This window comes from Pelodiscus sinensis, chromosome 3 (genome assembly GCF_052426305.1).
Source record: "Pelodiscus sinensis isolate ZL-2025 chromosome 3, ASM5242630v1, whole genome shotgun sequence".
NCBI lineage: Eukaryota > Metazoa > Chordata > Testudines > Trionychidae > Pelodiscus > Pelodiscus sinensis.
This window is the reverse complement of record NC_143054.1, coordinates 79909020-79934849: the sequence shown is the minus strand read 5'-3', so window position 1 is coordinate 79934849 and position 25830 is coordinate 79909020. Positions and strand designations below refer to the sequence as shown.

At 45.4% G+C, this 25830-nt stretch overlaps 1 pseudogene across 1 annotated transcript in view; it reads right to left on the bottom strand.

Moving 5' to 3' along the window:
• Nucleotides 1-2755: 2755 nt before the first annotated feature.
• The window catches only part of LOC102458688 (uncharacterized), a 113805-nt pseudogene continuing 90730 nt past the window's right edge, over nt 2756-25830 (bottom strand). The window contains exons 37-40 of the transcript XR_016349146.1: nt 19603-19812; nt 14921-15122; nt 9732-9852; nt 2756-2844 (exon numbers count right to left, since the gene is read on the bottom strand). The product of XR_016349146.1 is annotated as an uncharacterized LOC102458688 (transcript). The remainder of the gene's footprint in view (nt 2845-9731; nt 9853-14920; nt 15123-19602; nt 19813-25830) is intronic.

Here is a 25830-nt window from a genome sequence, read left to right as displayed (position 1 = left end):
CTTTTTTGGCTGTATTTTGTAACTAGCCTCTACTTAAATTCCCCATTTGTCTTGCAAGTATGCAGTACTTGCAGTCTTATGGCATTGCATGGAAATATATCCACCATACTGATTCTGACTTCATAACATCAAACCTTAACCCTAGTGATACCTTGTCACTAATGGTGGATGAAAAGGAAAATTTCCATTTAAACAAATTAGTGCCTCTAGAACAATGTTACAGCTTATTTTTGTATTACAATGTAATGGTTGAGTAGGGATCGATTGCATTCATGGTCACTAAATTTGAGTTGTGGGATTTTTTTAAATAGTAAATTTCATGGTGTTATATTTGTAGGGATCCTAACAAAAGGAGTTGCATCATGGTCTCAAAGGAAAGGGGTGGGGGTGGGGGCAGGGACAGCATTACATGCCACTACCCTTACTTCTGTGCTGTTCTTGGTGGCAGAACTGCCACCAGATCTAGGCTCCCAACCAGCAGCTTCTAGTGCCCAGCTCTGAAGGCAGAACGGACTGCAGGGCTCAGCATGCTGTCACAGCTGCCACCTACTTCTGAAGGTGGCAGTGCAGAAAGGGTGGTACAGGTCAGAATTTGGCACTCTAGCTGCCCAGCACCAAAGGCAGCACATGAGGAGCAATAGTGTGACCCTCTCCCTAAAACAACTTTGCAACCTCCCTGTAACACCCTCTTGTTCAACTTGGGCAATGTGACCCAACACTAGTCTTGTAAAGTATTCATAGTATACAATAAAAGGAGGCAAATGTAATAGTTTGAGTTATTCGTGAGCATGAATTTGGTAGGGCCAGAAGTATAGGGAAGTAACTTATAACAAACTTTCACCTTGGTGCAATTTAAAGTAGTTGCCTTAGATAAAGAACTGTAGGGAGGACCTGAATAATCACTAAGGACTTGCCCTTAGTTGTCCTAATAGCACTGGCTATGGTACTGATAAGCACATTCCATCTCCTGTGATCCCCAATATTAGAATAGGTATCAGAGGCCAAATAATGGGAAAGAGCTTGACCTTGGCAATATGGCTCATACAATTTCCCTCAATATTTAGCTCCACTCAAATTAGCTGATACTATTCACTCAAGAGCAAGTTAGACCTTGTCACTGGACATAAAACCAGTGAGTAAAATCTGTTTCCTTTACATCTGTTTCCTTTACAATCTGTATGTGTAAACTGAAGACTGTGGATCTCAGTCATTCACAGGCAGCCACCCATCCCCATCTCTTAGGCTACGTCTACACTGGCCCCTTTTCTGAAAGGGGCATGGTAATTTCAGAGATCGTAATAGGGAAATCTGCGGGGGATTTAAATATCCCCTGCAGCATTTAAATAAAGATGTCTGCTGCTTTTTTCTAGCTTTTAGAAAAGCCGGAAAAGAGCGTCTACACTGGCCCTGATCCTCTGGAAAAAGCGCCCTTTTCTGGAGGATCTTATTCCTACTTCAAAGTAGGGAAGCCTGCTGACCCTGGGCTCCTTGCAGGCACTTACACTTTGAAACACAAGAGCCTCTGTGAGCTCTTAAGCTGGCCTTCCCCAGCATCTCTTCCACTTCTCTCTCTCCCCCCCCCCCCCCCCAAAAAAAAAATCAGGTAGTTGACAAGTCAATAAGTTGCTTACACCCCTACTCTCCATAGAGGCATGCACATCCAGGTTCCTTCCCCTATACATGTTGCTGCCATCTCATGATCTGCTCTCTGCTGTTGAGCCTGTTGCCTACCCCTCACTAGCCATGACTGAAGTGATGTGGAAGGTGTGTGCACTCTATTAGCTGTGGGGAAGCAAATAAATCTGTGCCCCACACAGGTTGCAGAATTCCTCCAATGGTAAATCTAAAGCATTTAGGCACCTAACTATATCTGGAGCTGTAAGCCTTCATTTGGTAGAGTTTAAGGCTACACTATTAGATAATCTAATTATTTTATGAAGTCTGTTAGAGTAAAAAAATGAAACTGTTTAATTTCAAGAGTTAGTTTAGTTTTTGTCCTTCATTATGTCTTCATACACAGAAACCCCTAATTGACTGTTGATCTCATCAGTCACTAAGAAATCTCTGAAACAGATGCTAAGTTTCTAATTGGCTATTGATATGATCAATTCTAAACTTAGATTGTCTCCACATACAAGCATGGTTAATATTCAGTTACTAGCCATTGGCAGTTTGCCACGTCACCTTTGCCAACAGCCTTGGCTGACACTATTATGTTTCTGTAATTTAATTATAGCACTTCTGCCATACAGATACCATCCTGAGTGGATGTAGCTTAGAAGTCTGTTCCTCCTTTCCAAATTGTGCGGCAAGACACCCCAGAATACTTTATCTTGAGGGATGCTGGTATTAATCTGTGTGCCTCTCCTCTATCCCCTGCTGATGCAATGAAAGACAGCAGGCCAGATTTTCTCAGAAAGCACTGATAGGCAATGCATTGGACAGATCGTTGTGCTGTGAATAAAGCATCTAAGGGGGACAACTCAATTGTGTTTATTCTAACCAGCTCAAATGAGGGCATCAAGACCTAGCTATGGTTACAATTACAGCCTAAATAGAGCTATAGCAACAGTTCATTGTTACCCCTAGATGAACAAACACTAGAATGAAGGGCAATGCATTCACTTACTTTCGGGCTTGATGTTACAACTACAGACAATACAGCCTTATTCACATTAATGAAAAATATAAACTTGTGCATTCCTGCAGCCTGCTTTTCTTGACAAAGTGTGTTACTGCTAAGATGTGAGAACTGTTAGTTATTCTGTATTGGTTTATTACCTGACAAAGGACTTCTTGTGCTGCTCGCACTACAAGACATCAGATTAGTGGACTTCTTCATACCTTTTTAAAGAAATAAATTACAACATCCATATTACAGTTACACAATTAACACCATAATCATCAAGAAAAAGGTAGAAAACAGCATGTCCTTTTAGTATTTGGGGATTAGCAATCTTCAGAATGTCTGTATTTTGAAGCAGGCTACATTTTAAATAAAGGCTTTTCCATGCTTTCAAGACAAGTTCTTCTCCAGCTATGCAGCATGTTGAATAATGGCCACCCCCTGCAGGCCAAATACTTTGAAGTGTCCAAGCTGATCTTCACTTATTTCCATCCAATGTGTTTGAGTTGCCTAGATAGAGCTAGCTCTGATTGGTTCAGAATTTACCCATCCTTACTTGCCATTTGGTTTTTACACTATGTTTCTCATCTCTGCTAACACTGGAAAGGCAGCTCAATATTCTTGTTAACAGTGCTTATACATTTAAGTGTTTCTGAAAGGCGCTTGACTAACACTGCTGGAAATGGAGGGCTTTTATTTACCCACAGAACAGATGCAGTATGGGCAGCAACAGCACAAACTTCCCCACACTGCCTTTCTATCAGATTTCTGTCCTGATGTAGAGGGGCCACCATGACGAGCCAAGGCTCCATGATGGCCCATTCAGCTTTTGTCCTCTCTATTGAAGAATACCTTGATAGCAATGCCAGTTGTAGTGACTTTGATGAAGTCAACATCTGTCCGATAGGAACTTGTGACTCAAGCACCTATCCTCACATAGGACAATGAAAAAACTTCCATTGACGTGGGCAATTTTTTGTCACTACCATCAACCTACAGGTGTAATGCTTTCTATGCCTCAGCAGTTCTAATGGCATCCCTAGAATTCTGAGAAGATGTAAGGGTGAGCAATTAATGGAAGTATCTGGGATATTTTATACTGAAGTGAATTTGCAGAGTTGAACTTGCTGCCAGATCAGAATCTTCTGCTGGCTCTGAAATACTAGATTTGCTTCTTCTGAAAGTCAGTGACTAGAGAAATCTTCACCTTCCTTAATTCCCCTTAATCTTTCAGTGGAAACACAGATTAAATGCATCAAAACAATATATTAGAAAGGGAAAACACACAATAAGATGTAAATCAATCCTGCAGCTACCCAACATACAGCAAGAAAACCGAGCAGGAAACATCCTTTCACATAGACTCTCTGTCTTAGCTGGAAATGTTTTCAAGAGAAGGAATGAAACTATAAAAATAAGACAAACTCTCCTAGGAGAGGACTCCTCAAACTCACTCTCTTTCTTTGCTTATCCCATTCACTGCACCTGAAGAGACAAAGGAAACAACCATTGGATTCGGGGAAGGGGTCCTGACCTGAAAGTTTGGTCAGTAATTTTCTGAAGCAAATGGGAAAAAAAAGCTTTGCTTTGAATTTAATTCAGTTTGTTAAATTACTACCCTCAGTAACCATTTTATCATTACTTTTCTTGTAACTATTTCTGACATTTATGCCTTATTACTTGCACTCATTTAAAATCACTATTTGTAAGTTAATAAACTTGTTTTATTGTTTTGTATTATCCAATGTATTTAAGTTGAAGTGTCTGGTTAGTTCCATACCATCTGGGGTTACAAGTTGTTAGTATATTACTCCACTGAAGGAACAACAGACTTTATATATTTGTGTATTTCAGGAGAAGGTTGGCCATTACAGGACATAGGTTTCTGGGGGGAAATATGGGATTGGGACTTCTTTGGTTTCACCCCTTGTGGTAATCTTTATGGCTGGTAAGAGCTCACAGTGGGGCTGGGTGAGTGCAGTGCACACACAGACACAGCTGAAGTGACTTGCATAGAATCATAGAATCATAGAATAATAGGACTGGAAGGGACCTCGAGAGGTCATCGAGTCCAGCCCCCCGCCCTCAAGGCAGGACCAAGCTCCGTCTACACCATCCCTGACAGATGTCTATCTAACCTGTTCTTAAATATCTCCAGAGAGGGAGATTCCACCACCTCCCTTGGCAATTTATTCCAATATTTGACCACCCTGACAGTTAGGAATTTTTTCCTAATGTCCAATCTAAACCTCCCCTGCTGCACTTTAAGCCCATTACTCCTTGTCCTGTCCTCAGTAACCAAGAGGAACAACTTTTCTCTTTCCTCCTTGTGACACCCTTTTAGATATTTGAAAACCGCTATCATGTCCCCCCTTAATCTTCTTTTTTCCAAACTAAACAAGCCCAGTTCATGAAGCCTGGCTTCATAAGTCATGTTCTCTAAACCTTTAATCATTCTTGTCGCTCTTCTCTGTACCCTTTCCAATTTCTCCACATCTTTCTTGAAATGTGGTGCCCAGAACTGGACACAGTACTCCAGCCGAGGCCTAACTAGCGCAAAGAAGAGCGGCAGAATGACTTCACGAGTTTTGCTTACAACACACCTGTTGATACAACCTAGAATCATATTTGCTTTTTTTGCAACAGCATCACACTGTTGACTCATATTCAACTTGTGGTCCACTATGACCCCTAGATCCCTTTCCGCCATGCTCCTTCCTAGACAGTCGCTTCCCATCTTGTATGTATGGAACTGATTGTTCCTTCCTAAGTGGAGCACTTTGCATTTCTCTTTATTAAACCTCATCCTGTTTACCTCTGACCATTTCTCTAACTTGCTAAGGTCATTTTGAATTATGTCCCTATCCTCCAAAGAAGTTGCAACCCCACCCAGTTTGGTATCATCTGCAAACTTAATAGGCGTACTCTCTATCCCAATATCTACATCATTGATGAAGATATTGAACAGTACGGGTCCCAAAACAGACCCTTGAGGAACTCCACTTGTTATCCCTTTCCAGCAGGATTTAGCACCGTTAACAACAACTCTCTGACTACGGTTATCCAGCCAATTATGCACCCACCTTATCGTTGCCCTATCTAAGTTATATTTGCCTAGTTTATCAATAAGAATATCATGCGAGACCATATCAAATGCCTTACTAAAGTCTAGGTATATGACATCCACCGCTTCTCCCTTATCCACAAGGCTCGTTATCCTATCAAAGAAAGCTATCAGATTAGTTTGGCATGACTTGTTCTTCACAAACCCATGCTGGCTATTCCCTATCACTTTATTACCTTCCAAGTGTTTGCATATGATTTCCTTAATTACCTGCTCCATTATCTTCCCTGGGACAGACATTAAACTGACCGGTCTGTAGTTTCCTGGGTTGTTCTTATTCCCCTTTTTATAGATGGGCACAATATTTGCCCTTTTCCAGTCTTCTGGAATCTCCCCTGTCTGCCATGATTTTTCAAAAATCATAGCTAAAGGCTCAGATACCTCCTCTATCAGCTCCTTGAGTATCCTAGGATGCATTTCATCAGGACCTGGTGAGTTGCTGACATCTAACTTTCCTAAGTGATTTTTAACTTGTTCTTTGTGTATCCTATCTTCTAAACTTACCCTCTCTCTGCTTGTATTCACTACGTTAGGCACACCTCCAGACTTCTCGGTGAAGACCGAAACAAAGAAGTCATTGAGCATCTCTGCCATTTCCAAGTTTCCTGTTACTGCTTCTTCCTCCTCACTAAGCAGTGGGCCTACTCTGTCCTTGGTCTTCCTCTTGCTTCTAATGTATTTATAAAAGGTCTTCTTGTTTCCCTTTATGCCTGTAGCTAGTTTGATCTCATTTTGTGCCTTTGCCTTTCTAATCTTGCCCCTGCATTCCCGTGTTGCTTGCCTATATTCATCCTTTGTTATTTGTCCTAGTTTCCATTTTTTATATGACTCCTTTTTTATTTTGAGATCATGCAAGATCTCCTTGTTAAGCCAAGCTGGTCTTTTGCCATATTTTCTGTCTTTCCTACACAGTGGAATTGTTTGCTTTTGGGCCCTTAACGTCCCTTTGAAATACTTCCAACTCTCCTCAGTTGTTTTTCCCTTCAGTCTTGCTTCCCATGGGACCTTACCTACAAGTTCTCTGAGCTTATCAAAATCTGCCTTCCTGAAATCCATTACCTCAATTGTACTGGTCTCCCTTCTACCTTTCCTTAACGTCATGAACTCTATTATTTCATGATCCTGTCCCCTATACTGTCTTCCACTTTCAAGTTCTCAGCTAGTTCCTCCCTATTTGTTAAAACCAAATCCAGAACAGCTTCTCCTCTGGTAGCTTTTTCAACCTTCTGAAACAGAAAGTTGTCTCCAATGCAGTCCAGAAACTTATTGGATAGCCTGTGCCCCGCTGTGTTAGTTTCCCAACATATGTCTGGATAGTTGAAGTCCCCCATCACCACCAAATCTTGGGCTTTGGATAGTTTTGTTAATTGTTTAAAAAAGGCCTCATCCACCTCTTCCACCTGGCTAGGTGGCCTGTAGTAGACTCCTAGCATGATATCACCCTCGTTTTTTTACCCCTTTTAGCTTAACCCAGAGACTCTCTATCTCCTACGTTCATCTCCACTTCAGTCCAAGTGTGTACATTTTTAATATACAAGGCAACCCCTCCTCCCTTTTTTCCCTGTCTGTCCTTCCTGAGCAAGCCATACCCTTCCATACCAACATTCCAATCATGCGTCCCATCCCACCAGGTTTCTGTAATACCAATGATATCATAGTTGTATTTATTGGTTAGCAATTCCAGTTCTTCCTGCTTCTTACCCATACTTCTCGCATTTGTATATAGGCACCTAAGATACCTGTTTGAGATTGCCTTCCTTATGAAGCCTCCAGCCTGGACTGTTCACAAAGGCACGCCAGGTTACAGAGCAGGGATGACTCAGCTACTCATTGGTCTAGACTGTACCCTGTTATGTCACAATTGGATATGGTTTATTTTTTTAAGTCTTCATGATATACAAAAAAGGCCTGGAAAGTATGGATTTTCCCCTGTATTTAGTGTACAGGCAGTCCCCGACTTATGCGGATCCGACTTATGTCGGATCCGCAGTTACGAATGGGGCTGCCCCGGAGTACACGGACTGCGGGAGCTCGCGGTCCCGCTGCCCGTGTACTCCGGGCGAGAAAAGCTGCTACGCGTCTCCCTGGTCTGCAGACCAGGAAGACGCGGAGCAAAGCCACTGCCCGAGCCCCCCCCCCGCGGCTTTGCATCGCTGCCGGCTTCCCCGAGGCTTTGCAAATCCGCGGGGGGGCTCGGGCAGCGGGGCAACCCAGGTGCGTCTGGGCTGCTCCGCTGCCGGCTTCCCCAGGCTTTGCAAAGCCACGGGGGGGGGGGGAGGGGCTCGGGCAGCGGGGCAACCCATGCGCACCTGGGCTGCTCCGCTGCCGGCTTCTCCAGGCTTTGCAAAGCCGCGGAGGGGCTCGGGCAGCGAGGCAGCCCAGGCCACCTGGGCTGTCCCGCTGCCGGCGTCCTCAGAGGCTTTGCTCCCCGTCTCCCTGGTCTGCTGGTCTCCAGCAGACCAGGGAGACTGGGAGCAAAGCCGCGGAGGACCCAGGCGGCGGGACCGTGGTGCGTCTCGGTCCGCCGCCCGCGTCTTCCTGGTCTGCTGGGGTGGGGGTGGGGCGCAGCTAGTACGCCCCCCCCCCCCCCCAAGCAGACTAAACTTTTCTCTGGACGCCTGTGGCAGAGCAGCTGGGGCGCTGCCGGTTGGTCCCGCAGCGCCACTCTGGGCGCTACTGGACCAACCCAGCAGCACCCCAGCTGCTCTGGTCCTGATTCAGCTGCTGCTGGTCAGTTTCAGCAGCGGCTGAATCAGGACGCCTGGGGCAGAGCAGCTGGGGTGCTGCTGGGTTGGTCCAGTAGCGCCGAGGAGCGGCGCTACTGGAGCAACCCAGCAGCACCCCAGCTGCTCTGCTCCAGGCATCCTGATTTAGCCGCTGCTGAAACTGACCAGCGCTGACTACAGGAAGCCCGAGGCAGAGTTGCTCTGCCTCGGGCTTCCTGGAATCAGCTGGTGATCAGTTTCAGCAGCAGCTGACTTGGGGACGCTTGGGGTTCTTATGTTGATTCTGTATGTAAGTCAGAACTGGCGGTCAGTTTCATCAGTGGCTGAATCTGGACGCCAGTTCTGACTTACATACAGATTCAACTTAAGAACAAACCTACAGTCCCTATCTTGTACATAACCCGGGGACTGCCTGTATTAAAAATTCAGGTATTGTCCATCCCAATTTCCTGCTTGACTCTACAGTTGGACTGAAGAACTAGCAGGATTTTGATGTCACACAAAGAAAGGAAGTGAAACTTTAGCAATTGTGGGAATGGGGATTTTTTATCAACCCGTTTAAAGCACTTTGAATTAGACAGATGTTATAAAAATAACTGGAAAGAAAAGAAAAGCTTTGCTAAAGCTTCAAAATTCTTGTCCCTCGAGTGAAGAACTGAGAAAGTTCCAAACTCCTGTTCTCTTGTTCATCAAAGAGACTCCCAGTAAAAACAGGAAGGTTTATGTTGAATATAGGAAAAATTTTCTGTCATGGTAGTTAAGCACTGGAATAAATCATCTAGGGAGGCTGTGGAATCTCCATCGTTGGAGATTTTAAAGAGCAGGTTAGACAAACACCCGTCAATGATAGTCTAGGATAGTGCATGGTCCTGCCATAAGTACCGGAGACTGGACTTGATGACCTCTAGATGTCTCTTCCAGTTCTATGAGTCTATAAACAACAGTATTATATTCCTGATGGGGCTAATGTTAAAACAAGAAGCAAGAAAAAAACCCCTAAAACTAAAGCAATACCCCCAAAACACCAAACCATTTCTCTGGCTTTCTTCATACAGGAGGAGGGAGGAAAAAGAATTGAGTAAAGGGGAAGAGAAACTGTATTTCTGTAGCTGAAGGTTGATGAATAGGCAGCCATGCTCAATTTTGGAAATCCAGGAGGGGGTACAATACCTAAGGCACACAATTAAACTAGAAAAATCTACTGGCCTAGTTTGGATGCTCCACATCATTTAAAAATAAATGTGTGTTTCCTTACCTGTGGATGAGTTTCTCTGGGATGTTACAGCTTCCAAATCATAAATCTGACACTGAAGTTCATCCACCCGCTGGAAGGCATCCAGTTTTAATCTACGTTCTTGGATCAGTTGGCTTTTTATCTAAGGAGGATGGCAATACCACGTGCAGAGGAATCAGATTAAAAAAAAAAAATCTGACCGTCCTCATACAAAGCAAAATCATAGCCTAAAGGGCTCAAGAAGAGGAGAAGCAGATGGCTTCAACATCAGAGGTGGTCACAGTTCAGTTGCAGATGAAATTAATTCCTAGATATAATTTTTATAAGATGTGCCTGGGATCCTTCTGGAGGACAGATAAACTCATAAGTATTTAATAAAATCTGCAGTTTTCCAGAACAAGGAGCAAGGAACAAGAACCAACAATTGAATCAGATACTGCTGAGATGATAGCTTAGTGCTGTAGAGGGTAGCTGTTATAGTATGTTTGCTTTCATGCTCACACAGATCTCCTCGGGAGCTAGCAGCAGCAGGAACCACTGTGTAGCACTAAATTCCTGGCACTGAAGTGGCTTTTTTTAATTCAATACCAAATTATTAGCTTATTGTCTCAAATACCAATTCAGCTACTGATACTTCTGGGCACTCAAAGGGTTACATGTGTTTTATAAACACATCAAAAGGGTGCACAGCTGACTGCGTCCCAGGCACACTGCAAAGAGCTACATAAGGATTTCTCAGAACTGGGTGACTGGACAATAATATGTCAGATGAAATTTAATGTTGATAAATGCAAAATAGTTCACATTGGAAAACACAATCCCAATTATACATATAAAATGATGGGGGCCTATATTAGTTGTTACCACTCAAGAGAGAGAACTTAAGAGTCATTGTGGACAGTTCTCTGAAAACATCCACTCAGTGTGCAGCAGCAGTCAACAAAGTGAACACAATGTTGCAAATCATTAAGAAAATAAGACCGAAAATGTCATATGTGACTAGTCAAGTCATTACTTGACTATCCAATAACCTTTTGCTTGTAGGACAGTCGACTAGTCAACTGGTCGCTTACATTCCTAGAAAGGAAGAGGAAAAAATTCTGCTCTGTGAGTTTGCTTTCATATTTAGGCCTCAATTGGAGTCCAGTTCTGGGCACCACACTTCAAGAAAGATGTGAAGAAATTGGAGAAGGTTTAGAGAAGAGCAACAAGAATGATTAAAGGTCTAGAAAATATGAGCTACAAGGGAAGACTGAAGGAATTGGGCTTGTTTACTTTAGAAAAGAGAAAACGGAAAGGGGATATGATTGTGGTTTTCAAGTATTTATAAGGGTGTTACAAGGAGGAGGGAGAATGTTATTCTCCTTGGCATCTGAGGATAGGACAAGAAGCAATGGGCTTAAATTGCAGCAAGGGAGGTTTAGGATGGACATTAGGAAAAATATCCTAACTGTCAGGGTGCTTAAACACTGGAATAAATTGCTAGAGGGGTTGTGGAATCTCCATCACTGGTGATATTTAAGAGCAGGTTGGATAGACAGCTATCAGAAAAGATCTATAACAGGGCTATTCAACTTTGGAATCCCCAGGGGCCACAATGATACTCACAGCACCTGCCGAGGGCCACAACTTAAGTGTAATTGCATATACGTGCAAATATATATGCAAATAGATTATTTCACAATGACAGGCATGAATACAAAGATTAAGGCAAGACTACACAACACATAGGCCCCATTAAAGTCAATTCTGTTTATATTAATAAAATGCAATATTTACCCAATTTCCACCCATATGACAGCATTGTTAATGAGCAATGACAGTCCAGGAATTTAACTACTAAAATGCATATCAACAAAAGACCATTATATTGACAATTTTTTTGTTCTGACTCCCACCCACAGGCCGCATGTTGAGCCCCGCATAAACCCAAACTGCAACGCAGGCTGCAAATAAACGGTCCACAGGCCACATGTGGGCTGTGTGTTAAGTAGGCCTGATCTAGACAATGTCTGCTCCTGCTATGAGGGCAGGGGACTGGACTCAATGACCTCTCGAGGTCCCTTCCAGTCCTATGATTCTATGATATTGCTTCTATATAAATCCATGTTCTGCCCACATCTTGAATGCTGCGTAAAGATGTGGTTGCCCTGTCTCAAAAAAGATACATTGGAATTGGAAAAGGTTCAGAAAAGGGGTAGCAAATATTATGAGGAGTATGGAATGGCTTCCATATGGGGACAGATTAATAATACTGGAACTTTTCAGCTTGGAAAAGAGATGACTAATGGGGGATTTGATAGAGGTCTATAAATTCATGATTGTGTAGAGAAAATAGATAAGGACTGCTATTTATTCTTCATAACACAAGAACTACGAGTTGCCAAATAAAATTAATAGGCAGCAGGCTTAAAACAAATACTTGGCAGAGTATTTTTTTGCACAGTGCACAGTCAACCTGTGGAACTCCTTGCCAGAGGATGTTGTGAAGGTCAAGACTGCAACAGGGTTCAAAAAAGGGTTAGATAAATCCATGGAGGATAGGTTCATCAATGACTATTAGCCAGGATGGGGAAGGATGGTGTCCCTAGCCTCTCTTTGCCAGAATCTGGAAATAAACAACAGGGAATGGATAACTTGTTAATTGTCTATTTTGTTCATTCCATCTGGGGCACCTGTCACAGGCCACTGTCAGAAAACAGGATACTAGGCTAGATGAACCTTTGTCCATTCTCAGTATGCCATTCTTATGTTATATGAAGATGAGGAACAATGAATTCATGGGTCTATATGCCAGGGCTGAATGCTCTGCTCTTCCAAAAGTCTCTTGTATATGATCTTGATAAAGGCAGTCAGTAAGTGCTAGCAACCTGCCAAACTGTTCCTAGCAAAATGCTGTCATCCCAACTCTGCCAAGTGGTAGGTGCTTTCAATTTAACTGTTTAGGGTTTCCAAGAGAGAAAATACTTTGACCAGGCTTACAGGAGAGGCAGTCAGATAAGAACAAGGAAGTTTCATCCAATCTATGATATGAAAGCCACACCTTACGCTCTTAGATCCTGTGGAGTGCTTGAAGTGCAGCCAAGGGGACTTACACAAGTAAAATGTAATCAAGTGATTTTCAAAACATTTTCATTATTCAGGTCACTTTGTAAGACATACAAAGCATCAATCACTGACCCCTTACAGGCCTGACAACCCAATCCAAGGGCAGGGCAATAGAAACTGTACTCAATTAAATCAGCTTCTAAATGGATTCAGTTAAATCTGTGCCAGTCCTTTTTGCAGATGATCTAATAATGGAGGCCATTGTTAAGCAATTAAATTAAGCTAAATCAATATCCAATTTCAGACCATCCACAGAACGTGGTGGCACTGAGTTAGTCTGGGCTCAACTCTGCCTGTCCCCAAACATTTCCTTTAGCAGGACCATCACACAGGGTTCCTTGAACCACAGTTTGAGAACCACTGGTAATCAGTGTAACATCAAGCAAGGAGTATATGGCTCTTAATTCCAAATCATATCAGATAAAAAATAGATAAAACAAAGGAATAATAAAATTTTTACAGGCCAGCTTTGTATGCTGTCTGCAGTGGCTATATACAACCTGTGTTATAGTATCAAAGCCTTGACAATTACCATAAATGCTAGACACAGTTTTATATTTCTTTTTACAAGAGTAAGCATTGGGAGTAGAGATAAAAATGACCTACCTATGGCAGTAACCAAGATGTTTTGTTTTGGTTGCCCCTCTCTTGCCCTGAGTCAATGGTATTGCCCTGCATTAGTTGGACTAACTGGAGCAAGCCATTTTTTTTTTTTGTTATTCTACCATAGTAATGGCATTAAGATATGAAGATGAAAAATCATGTGGTTTTGTTTTATACTAAACAGCAGCTCTTTTGTGTATGTTTTGGCTGCCTGGCAAGGCACTCTTGAATCTACTTTATATTTCAATAAATCTTTGAAGAAAATCTAGATTATAACTGTTTAAAACAAAAAATATGTACTCAGATAAGGTCAGTGAAATCTTTCTAAAAACAGTTTAGCCAAGTAGAATTTGAAAAACTTTTATTGTAAGTTAATACTTGTGCTGTTGTCAATGGTTGGCCATGCTCTAATTTATACCAAAAATAGCACTGTGTGTTTGATTTCACCCAATAAGAACAATTACATGTTGATAAATTCTAATTGTATGAACAAGCACAGGAAGGTGGTGAACTGCTGGAATGGATTTCCTCATTGACAGTTCACATGGCAGTGCAGGAGATGAGAAAGAGAGATTTAATATAAAAATGGTTAACTAGCAGGCACTCCTGAGCTCCTCCATTCCATTCAGTCACACCTTTCAACCTTACACCTGCCAGCATGTGATCAAAGCAACCACAAGTGACGCAAATGGCTGATACATGATACACCTGTGTTTTGTTACACATTATCATCTGTCAATTGTGGTATATATTAACTATAAAGCCATTTAAGGCTGTTCTCTCATTCACTAAACCAGTTGTTTAAACAGAGAACTGGAAGGACAGCAATTTCAAATATACAAAGTACCAGTAGAACTTGAACCCCGAGTCTTCAGATCCCTATCACAAAGCAAAAGAATTCCCAATTACTCTCTCTGTAGGCTAGTAGCTAGCGAGAAATGTGACACACATTTCCCAGTGGATTACACAACTATTTGCTAAGCAACAGCAGCATGTTGGGGATCAGTGTACCTGGGAAGGGAGTATGACCTAGTGGTTAGAGCAGTGCTTACCAACTTTGGCACATTGAGTGGAAGATATTTAGGCTTGCTATTTTAAACATCTGGGTTCTATCCACAACTTTGAAAGAAATGACTTTGTATGACCTCTCCCTTAGTTCATTTGTAAAATGGGTGGAGGAATATAAAAAACTGTGGAAGAGATGAACTTAGACCCAATGATCTCCAACCCAGTGCACCGTTCCTTAGAGCCAAAGGTCATTGTGTGTTGAAGAGTATGTATCTCTTCAGTACATATCTTAGCTTGGCAAGGCTGTTGCTCCCAACATTCAGAGTGTAGTGTGAAATCTGGGATCCTGAGGGGATGCATTCAGTATTGATCAGAGAAAGACATGCAGCTGGTAAACAATACTGAGGACCTATTACATTTCTCAGGGAATACTAGCTTCCTTAATAGTATGATACATGCTAAAGTGTTTAAAGATGTAGTTATGTGCCTACCTGACGCATTTCTTTTTTGATCCTTTTTTGCTGAAGCTGCACTATTTTAGAAGATTTCTCTGCATCTTCAGTCAGACATCGCAGCCTCTGTTCTTTCTGCCCCATGTTTTCCATCATCTTCTCAATGTTCGCTGCCTTCTAGCTGTTGTCTGCTCCGGGCTTCTTGAGTCAGCCTACATTCTACCTCCCATAGCAAGTGTTTCTATAACATGAAAATACTAAAATGTCTCATTCCTTTCTAATGTAAAAAACAAACAAACAAAAAACCCCAAGCAGACTAAAACACAAATTAACCCTCAAACTTTCTGGAATCAGAAAGAAAGAAAATAAGGCAAAAGCCTCATTTTTTCTCCTTTGTACATCACTTTTAAATAATGTCTGGAAAGGATCTCCCTGCTCTGGTTGGGCATGTCTATAATACAGTGTTATTTCAAAATAACAAGGTGAGCATCTACACAGCAAGCCTGTTATTTAAAAATAATTTTGAAACAACAGGCTTCTTATTCCAGAATAATAGACTCTCATTTCACAAGGAATAATGCCTATTTCAAAATTGCTATTTTGAAATAGTGGTGGTGTAGACGCTCCAGTGCTGCTATTTTGAAAAAGCTCCTCCCCAGGGCCATTCAAAGTAGTTACTCCCCCGTGCTTTCTGGAGCTCTAAATCGAGGTAGCATTTCCACATTATGGGAACCTGCCTCAGACTAATTTTGAGGCTTCCCTGTAGAGTAGACGTGCTATTTGAAAATAGTTATTTCAGGTGTTGTTATTCCGAAATAACTTATTTTGAAATACCCTTGTAGTGTAGGCATACCCGTAAAGATGTCATCAGCTGAAGACATTGGGATTTTATGGAAAACAAGAGATGCAGAATCAAGCCTACATTCAAAATCCAAAATTCAGGTATTGACAGGAAAAAGGTGTCATATTCATGTTTATAGAATTTTACATATTGTATATATATAATCTTTTAAGGTGAATCTGTTGCAATACTGGATGCTGAAGAAATCCAATAAATGGATGTATAAATTTTAATATATTGGTAACACTTAAAGAGTAAATATTAGACCCAGTGATGCAAAACACGTATATCAGCCAAGACTCCCATTTACAGAGGCTGTGTCTACTCTGCACCCCTTTTCCGGAAAAGGGATGCAGATGAGACAAGTCGGAATTGCAAATGAAGCGGGGATTTACATTTTCCCCGCTCCATTTGCATGAACATGGCTGCCGCTTTTTTCCGGCTCGGGGCTTTGCCGGAAAAAAGCGCCAGTCTAGACGGGGATCTTTTGGAAAATAAAGCCTTTTCTGAAAGGTCCCTTATTCCTCTTAAAATCAGGAATAAGGGACCTTTCGGAAAAGGCTTTATTTTCCAAAAGATCCCCGTCTAGACTGGCGCTTTTTTCCGGCAAAGCCCCGAGCCGGAAAAAAGCGGCAGCCATGTTCATGCAAATGGAGGGGGGAAAATGTAAATCCCCGCTTCATTTGCAATTCCGACTTGTCTCATCTGCATCCCTTTTCCGGAAAAGGGGTGCAGTGTAGACACAGCCAGACTGTGGGACTCAGTCTCCTGACTAAATATGTGCAGTAATTTCATGTGTTGAGAGAAGCTTAGGACCTGCCTCCAGGGCACCAGCAAAATGCATTTGAGGGGACTTGTTCAGCACTCTACCTGCTCCACATGGACCCTGCTATTGCACTCCAAAAGGACAGATACACATTAATGTAGTCCTGTCACCAGAAGGGCCTACACAAGCAATTAGAGCATAACACAGTAAGGCTGTGTCTACATTGGCATCCCTTTCCGGAAAAGGGATGCTAATGAGACACTTCGGAATTGCAAATCCGCGGGGGATTTAAATATCCCCCGCGGCATTTGCATTTACATGGCTGCCGCTTTTTTCCGGCTCGGGGTTTTTGCCGGAGAAATGCGCCAGTGTAGACGCAATTCTCCGGAAAATAAGCCCTTCTCCGGAAGATCCCTTATCTTAAGGGTAGATAAGCCCTTAAGAGAGCCTAGTTTTCTGTTAAAAAAAATTGAGATTCATTAAAATACAAACTCCTATATGCTGTTGCGTAACTGATATATGCTGGAAGCAGCTCACTGCAATATATTAGCCATGTAAATTTAGGTCATATTCAAAAAAATTAACCACATGAGGGGGTGATTGTGCGCACTGAAAGTACCAGTGTCATTTATTCAATGAAATTTAGTTAATAGTTAATATATATTTTGAGGGGGACTGGCTAGAACTGGTGAAAAGCCTCCCCCTCATTTGTGCATGGAGGAAATGCTGCAGGAGACCAGGAACTGTAGAGGTAACTGTCAGGAACCAGGAGGGAACCCTGCAGGTACAGAGGCAAGGGTCAGAGTCAGCCCTGCTTGGAGACCAGACCCTGTGGGCCCCAGAAGTCCAAGGGAGGTAAGCCCCTGATAGAGACTCAGTTAAGAAATCTAGAATGTTGACTCCACGTCCTGAAAGGCCACTAGAGACCAAGTGCTCCTCCTGCTAATGCCAATGATGAGAGTGGCTAAATCAGACAATAGCTTGCCCCTGAAGAAAAGGAGTTAGACTGAGAGCTGTAGTGAGTCACTGAGGTGAGCAATTAGACCTCGAGTTGCAGATTTCCCTAGACAGGGAGAGGGAACACGCACCCTACCACTTCCCAGAAGTGCAGGACTCACTGGGTGAAATTAGGAGCTTTGTCGCAGTATTTTTAATTTTTCATAATATTAAAAACTACCGATTCTCTGTAAAAATGGAAATTCTGCATTCTTCCATGGCAAGTGGATTTATAGGATTAGTGGTGCTTAGCAGTATCAGGAATGTATAATCTGATCTTCCTTGGTTTTGTTGGAGGTATAGAATATATTTGTTATGAGCTCTTAATATAATGTTAAAGGCTGAGGATATTGATTCTAGCAAAAGCCTTCTTGTATTCAAAGAAGTTGTAAACAAATAGACTGACTAAGGCTATGTCTACACTGGGAAGGTTTGGCAACGAAAGTGCTGTCGACATGCCAAAGTTGTCAAAAGTGAAAACCAGTCAAACCGGTTTTTCTGTCTCCCATTGTCGACATTTCATGGGCACATTGCCTGCTCCCCTGTCAACAGAGCAAAGCAATATGGGCCAGCATCCCATAGTGTAGCGTTGTGGGAAGGCAAAGCTGATCCCTGCATTTCTTGGGATTCCCTCGTAGCTCTGTGAGTTCTCTGTGCTAAGGAATGTCAAAGCAGCACAGCAGTCTCTGCAGCCCTCCCCCTGCAACAACAGTCTGCCTACTGCTATGTTCCTAGCAGGGCAGAACAGGAGCACTCCAGTTATTTGTTTCTTTTTTGTTCCCCAAACAGAGCTGCTCACTCAGCTGTCAGATACTTCCCAGAGCTTTGAAAAGGGAGGGGCTCATGCCTGCAGAGATCACAAACTGCTGAGCACTGGCATTATAGTATACTGGTGGAAGCCAATTCTCTCAACAAAACAAACAGCAGAGTCCTCAATGGCTCTTTGTCAACAACAAAGGGAGGGGAGAAGACAAAAGTCTCTTATAGGGGTGGAATTTTTTTGTCGCCAAAAACTGGGTGTTTTCCCAACAAAAATGGCATTGCAGTATAAACATTCTGACTCTTTTGTTGCCAAAAGGCAGTTTTTGGCAGCAAAATGTGCCAATACAGACAAGACCTAAGAGCGACTCACCCTCTTAAAATTTCATCATCATTCATGCTCTAGGTACATTTTCACTGTAAAGTTAACTCCGACTTTGACTCAGATATTGTTCCAGAGTTGGTGGGTGTTTTAAACCCAAGCTAGATGGCACTACTCAGGCTGGTAACCCTTGTACTTTGCAATGAGGATGCAGGCCACATCACTCAAAGTTGCGATAGTCCTCCAATGATTTCCCAGAATTCCTGTCTGTCCAGAATGATAGTCTTGTCCTTCCACAATTCACTGGGAAAGAATCAGAGATCAGCTTTCTGTTGTGCAACCCTAGAACATGGTCTGATGATTTGTTATGACACACATGACTGCATACAGAACCAATGAGGATTCAGTAACACAGAGTTACGGCTTTGCCATTCAAACCTAAGCTAAGGCAATTCCAGTATTGGCCACTCAAGTGAACACTGATCTTCTAACCTAAACATGATCTCTATTTCTACGGTAATTAAGAACCAATCCCCACATCCTAAAAACCACCAACCCACAAAGCCTCCAGATTCAGGCCTCCTTCATACACACAAAAAGTATGAGTCCATTTTAAATAATTTGTAGTTCCCTTCTGCATTGGTGTGCATAGTGCTTGCCATAGAAATCAAATTGTCCTAAGCCGCCACCTCTAACGTCCTCTCTACACCAAACTACATCTACAAATACCCAATCTCACCCACTAAACAATACACATTTTCCTAATACCATTGCCCCTCCTCTTTCTCATTTCCTTTGATCAATAGTGAAATAGTTCATTTTTATATTTAAAATGTCAAAATTAGTCTTCCTAGTCAATTGCCGTGATTGGGGTGAATGTGGGCTGTTCACAGTCATTTTCACACTTGTTTTTTCAGACTGCTGATTCAGGTAGACATCACTGTTCAGGTTTACACTCTGTGAAGATAACCTCTGGAGTATTTGAGACACAGGTGCACAATCACCATGAAAAGTACTGGCTTTTTGCGCTACTGTGCATTGGTCATATTTGATTCCAGTTTAAGCAGAAAACAAAAGACAGTTATGAAAATGAAACAATCAGTACTTCTTACCTTCTCTGCATTCCTCAGCTTTCCATGGAGCTGTGCTTTCAGAAGAGTCTGCCTCCAGCAGCTCAGGGCTTTCAGCTTATACACCAGCTCCCCAAGCCTGCCGTTTTCATCCTGCAAGGCCTGCAGCTGGTCTTGCTAAAGACATTATTGTGTTTACTATTAAGCATGCTCCCTTAAAGCAACCTGCAATGTTTTTACAATACATTTTCTCTCCAACTGAAATTTGAACTTCCAAATCTTCAAATTTTGCAGTTTAAAACTGTGCACTTTTCAAAATGAAGCACAGTTTACTGTAACTCTGAGGGAAGAGAAGTTAACATGGCCCACATACAAAAAACGAACAAACAGGTAAACTGTAAAAATCAAACACCCCTAACTGAGATAAAATACAGAGAATTGTCTGTGGATATCCTAATATATTTAAAAAGTGGTTATGGCCTATGAGTCATATTCATTGGTTCATATTCAGTACCCCACTTATGATTTTTCTGAGAAAGATAACATAACAGCACTGGCAAAATCAGAAGATTTGTGAGAAGCTGAGCCATATTTTTCCTGACATTGCTCCAGCTGGGAGGACTGTTGAAGAAAATTGTACTCAAGACACGTCTGAGGCTGTGGACCACCGGGGCCGCTTCGTGGACATTTACGGGGGCTGGTCCGGCCGGGCACACGACGCCCGCATCCTCCGGAACGCTGGACTGTATCGCAGGTTGGAGGTGGGCACCTACTTCCCCGGCGGGACTTGACTGTCGGGGATGTGCCTATGCCCATCTGCGTCGTCGGGGACGCGGCCTACCCCCTGATGCCCTGGCTAATGCGGCCCTACACGGGGCAGCCGGACCAGAACCGGGCCTGGTTCAACGACCGCCTCAACCAGGCCTGAAACCCAGTGGAGCTGGCGTTTGGACGTTCAAAGGCCCGCTTCCGTTGCTTGCTCACCCGTCTCGAGATGGGTGAGCAGAATGCAACGGAGGTCCTGGCCACGTGCTCCACAACATTGTGGAGCGCAGTGGGGAGGCCTTCCTCCCTGCATGGATGGCAGCCAAGGCACAGACCTTGGAACAGCCAGATACAGCTGCCGTCTGCCAGGCGCGCCAGGATGCGGTGCGCATCAGAGAGGCCCTGGTGGACATGTTTGCCCAAGCCCCGTAGTAGGGTCGCCTGGGTCTCCCCAGACTACTCCCTCCTATCCCCTCCCCTCCCCTCTCCCCTTACCTTCCCCCCCAATTTTGTAAAGCGTCGGGTCAAAGCACGTCGGCCGTCATCGAGTCTGTTCGTCGGGTGCGTTAGGCTTAGTTAGGGTTTTTCTTTTTAGCTTAGGCTAGGGTTTAGGCCACCATCGCCGGTCCCGAAGAATAGCCACGAGGATGCGGGGTTCGTGCAGAAGGCTGAAGTCAGCGTACCTGATTCCAGTCATCTTCCGTCGAGGGATCTCCTGGCTGTTCCTCTCCTGAGGCCCGGCAGGACCAAAGGATTGAGGTGGCCAGCAACACCACCAATCGTCCTCCCTGCGCCTAGACTATGTTTAATTATCTGTTGTGTGTATCTTGTAACTGTTCTTGCTAGTTTGTTATCTATGTAAATATAGTTTGTGGTTTACATGTTACTGAAAAGTGTCAGCATTTCTTTCTGCGCCACAAACCACTGACACTTACGAAGGGCCTCCCCAGTGATAGAGTACAGATTTCGTTCTCCACAGTTTGCCACCATGTTAAATTTAAGTGGCTACTTGGCATCTCACATCATTTCGTACACTACCTCGAGTTACACAATACCCAACACCGGAATGAACAGCAAAATAGAGAACTGTTTATTTACAAGGGGAGAGGGGGAGGAGACCTTCAATTGGGACAGGAAGGGGGGCAGTTACTGGGATGGGCGGCCCCTGCGAGCGCTCCTCCGGGGGCCAACCTGCCCACGCTGGGCAGACCGCTTCGGGGCAGGCTGCACGCGGAGGTGGCCAGGGGCAGGGGCAGGGGCAGGAGCAGGAGCAGGGGCAGAGATGGGCAGGAGCTGGGATAGGAGGAGGGGCAGGAACAGGGGCAGGAGCTGTGCTACGGGAGGGATGGCGGGGGCCTGGGCTCCGCCCATGCCATAGTGAATCGCATGCACAATATGTGCCATCAGCGTGTCCATTGTGGTGCGCATCCCTCGGCATTCGTCCAGGAAGGCAGCCCAGCTGTCCTGCCGCCACTGCAGGTCCCCCTGCACCCACTCCGCGATGGAGGCCTGGATTGCCTCCACTGCGTTGACGTGCCAGCGAAGCAGCTGGTCCCTCTGGCGGAGCCTGTGACTCCGGGGTTGGCCTGGTGGGGGTGCCGCTGCTGCCGCAGTGGAGGGTCTGGTGCTGGGTCCCGCTGCAGGGAAGAGAAGAAAGGATGGGTCAGTCAGGCAGGCCGTCCACTGTCCCCACACCACATGCCCTCCACCCCTGAGCCCAGGTGACCCCACAGTTGTGTGGCTTGGGCCCACTCGGTTCCCCTCCTGCCCTCGTGTTGTATGTTTGCAAGGAGGACCGCCCCTGGAGTAGGGTCCCCCCTCCAGTACTGTAAGCACCGGTCTGTATCCTGGCCCCATGGAGGGTGGGAGGGTGCTTGTGCTGCGTTCATTTGTGGAACTCCCTGCTGGTGGAGACTGTGAAAAGCTTTGGGCTAATCACTGGTATTAGGGAGCGAGATGCATCCCCACGCAGTGCCTGGGAGCACATCTGGCAGAGGCGGTCTGGGCTCTCAGATCCCCTCGCGTGGGATATCTCCTGGATGGAACCAGAAGAGTGACTAGGTGGGGAGATGTTCCATCCTTGCAGCAACACTCAGGGGCCCTTCCCCCTACCACTATCCCTCCCGCAAGCCCGGTAGCCCAGGGACATGTGTGGCCACAGTGGGGACTACCCTCGGGGAGGCAGCCAAGGCACTGGGAGCAGGCAAGGGGCTCGGTGGGGGTCACAGGACCGTGACGCTGCGGTGTACCCAATAGCAGCTGGCTGTGCCTCACAGAGAGGCATGGGACAGTGTGCCGTTCTCCGTGCTGCACCCTTGGCGGAGCTGTGGGCTCTGGGCTGAGTCCCTGGGGCCCTGGCCGGTTCCAGCCAGCATCCACCCTTTCCCCTGGTCTCGCAGAATGTGTGTGAGTAGCACCGTCCCAGGCATGCCCTGCAGCTGCCTGCCGCGGCCACGTGCCGCTCGGTCACCAGGCTGCACGTGCTGCTTGCTGCCTCATGCTACGCAGTGTGCAGCTCACGTGGCCTGAGTGACATGCTCTCCCCCTCCTCCCTCCGGGCACCTGGCCCCCCCGCCTATTGGGAGTGCAAACTGCATAAACTCACCAGTGGGTTCCTCCCCGGCCTCGGCGGAGCTGCTGGAGGGGGCCTGCTGGGCGGTGGCAACGCTGGCCTCCTCACCGCCAGACACGCTGGCGCTGTCTTCTCCCTCCCCTGGCTCGGTGGGACAGTTGATGGGGGGGCGCTGGCAGGTGTCCACAGGGACAGCTGGGGCTTCCGGGGCTGGCTGGCCCAGAAAAGCATGGAGCCAGTTGTAATAGGGGCAGGCATCGGGTCCTGCCCCCCTTCCGTCGGTGGCCCAGCCGCAGCTCTTTTACTTTGGACTGCACCTGCTCGCAGTTGCGGCCGGGGTGTCCCTGCTGCGCCAGGTTCTGCGCCAGCCGCGTGTACAAGTCTGCATTGCAGCGGCGGGACTGCAGGTCGTGGAGATCCTCCTCCTCCTGCCACAGGTCCAGGAGGGTCTCCAGCTCCCAGGGGGTCCAGGATGGGGCCCGGTGTTTCCGGCCCCTGGGGGCTTCCTCCCCTGCGGGTGCAGGTGGCTCACCACCTGGAGCTGCCATGCTGGGCTCAGAGGTGGCTGTTGGGCAGCGTGGCAGAGCTCAAGCTGCACGCTCTCCGGCAGGCTCCTGCCATGGGCGCCCAGCAGCCTCCGAGCTCTGTAGGAGCTCGGGTTACCAGGAAGTCCACGGCTCCTAGGGGGTCTCGCGGCATCCAAAGCGCTTTTTTCCGTTTCTTTTGCTTTTCCGGAAAAGCTGTCTACACTGGCCCTTTTCCGGAAAAGCTTTTCCGGAATAAGGACTTATGCCCGAGCGGGAACAGCGTAGGGTTTCCGGAATAGCAGCTGATTTTGTACAGTAGAGCGTCGTTGCTTTTCCGGAAATTCAAGGGGCCAGTGTAGACAGCTCGTAGCTTATTCCGGAAAAGTGGCTGATTTTCCGGAATAAGTGGCCCAGTGTAGACACAGCCCAGTAGTTTCTGACATGCAACAGAACTAATCATACTAAATTAAGCAAGTGCTGAAGTGCTTCGCTGTGTGTGTCTGTCCCAGAATAAGGATCTATTCTACTGCTGACAAGATTCAGAGAGGTAGCTGTCTTAGTTTGCTTGAGCAAAAACCATGACGAGTCCTGTGGCATCTTAAAGACTAAGGCCAGGTCCACACTACAGAGGAAGGTCAGCTTAAGGTACACAATTCTTGCTACCTAAAAACATAGCTGGAATCAACTACCTTAAGCTGAGTTTTGGCTTCATCTTCACAGGAAGAGGTCAATGGGAGAAATGCTCCCATCAGCTTCACTTAGTCCTTGTGAGGAGTAGGAGTAGCAGCAGTGACAGGGGCACGCGCAGCATTCAATTTAGCAAGTCTTTACTAGACCTGCTAAATTAAACACCAGAAAAATCGATCACCGCAGCATTGATCTTCCCACAAATAGAGATATGGCCTAAAAGATTTATTAGGGCCGTGGTCACCAACCCGTCAATCAGGAGGGCTCAACCAGTCGATCATGAGGCATGAGGCACCCCACATTTCCCCACGCCCCCAAGAAGCTCCACTACCTACCTCCACTTCTGCACCATCCACACACCACAAATCTATGTCCTCCTGAGTCCATCATACTTCCAACCTCCCTGCCCTGAGCCCCTCACATACCCCAACCCAAACTCCTGCACCTTCACATCCACAAGCATGTGGTTTGCTAGGCACCCCAATCCTCCACCTGACCCCAACACTCTCCAGCCTGGAGCCCCCTCCCTGAGCCAGCATCCCCTTCTCCACCTCCTCCAGCATCCAAACTCCCTCCGGAGCTTGCACTTCTCACCCCTTCCCACACCCAAATCCCTCATTCCCACACCAGAGTGAGGGTATGGCTAGACTGCAGGAGTTTTTCCGGGATTCCAGCGGTATCCTGGAAAAACTCTTCTGCGTCCAGGGACACATTTGTTCTTCCGCTTTTTTTTAGCGGAAGAGCAAACATGCTCTTTTGGTAACCCCTGTATTCCTCGTTCCACAAGGAATAATGGGTCTTCTTAAAGAAGGGGTTTTTCTGACATTTGATCCAGTCTAGACAGGCCAAATGTTGAAAAAACCTCTTCCTACAGAAGAATTGGAAAAAAATAGCAGCAGTGTAGCCATACCCTGTGAGTGTATAAGGGCTAGGTATAGCAAGTGATGGAAAGGAGGAGAACTGAGAGGGTGGGGCTTCAAGGAAGGGGTGCGGTTTTGGAGGAAGGACGGGGCAGTAAATCTTGGCTTGTTCTGACATTTAAAAAGTGATCATAGAATCATAGGACTGGAAGGGACCTCGAGAGGTCATCGAGTCCAACCCCCCGCCCTCAAGGCAGGACCAAGCTCCGTCTACACCATCCCTGACAGATGTCTATCTAACCTGTTCTTAAATATCTCCAGAGAGGGAGAGTCCACCACCTCCCTTGGCAATTTATTCCAATATTTGACCACCCTGACAGTTAGGAATTTTTTCCTAATGTCCAATCTAAACCTCCCTTGCTGCACTTTAAGCCCATTACTCCTTGTCCTGTCCTCAGAAACCAAGAGGAACAAATTTTCTCCTTCCTCCTTGTGACACCCTTTTAGATATTTGAAAACCGCTATCATGTCCCTCCTTAATCTTCTTTTTTCCAAACTAAACAAGCCCAGTTCATGAAGCCTGGCTTCATAGGTCATGTTCTCTAGACCTTTAATCATTCTTGTCGCTCTTCTCTGTACCCTTTCCAATTTCTCCACATCTTTCTTGAAATGTGGCGCCCAGAACTGGACACAGTACTCCAGCTGAGGCCTAACTAGTGCAGAGTAGAGTGGCAGAATGACTTCACGAGTTTTGCTTACAACACACCTGTTGATACAACCTAGA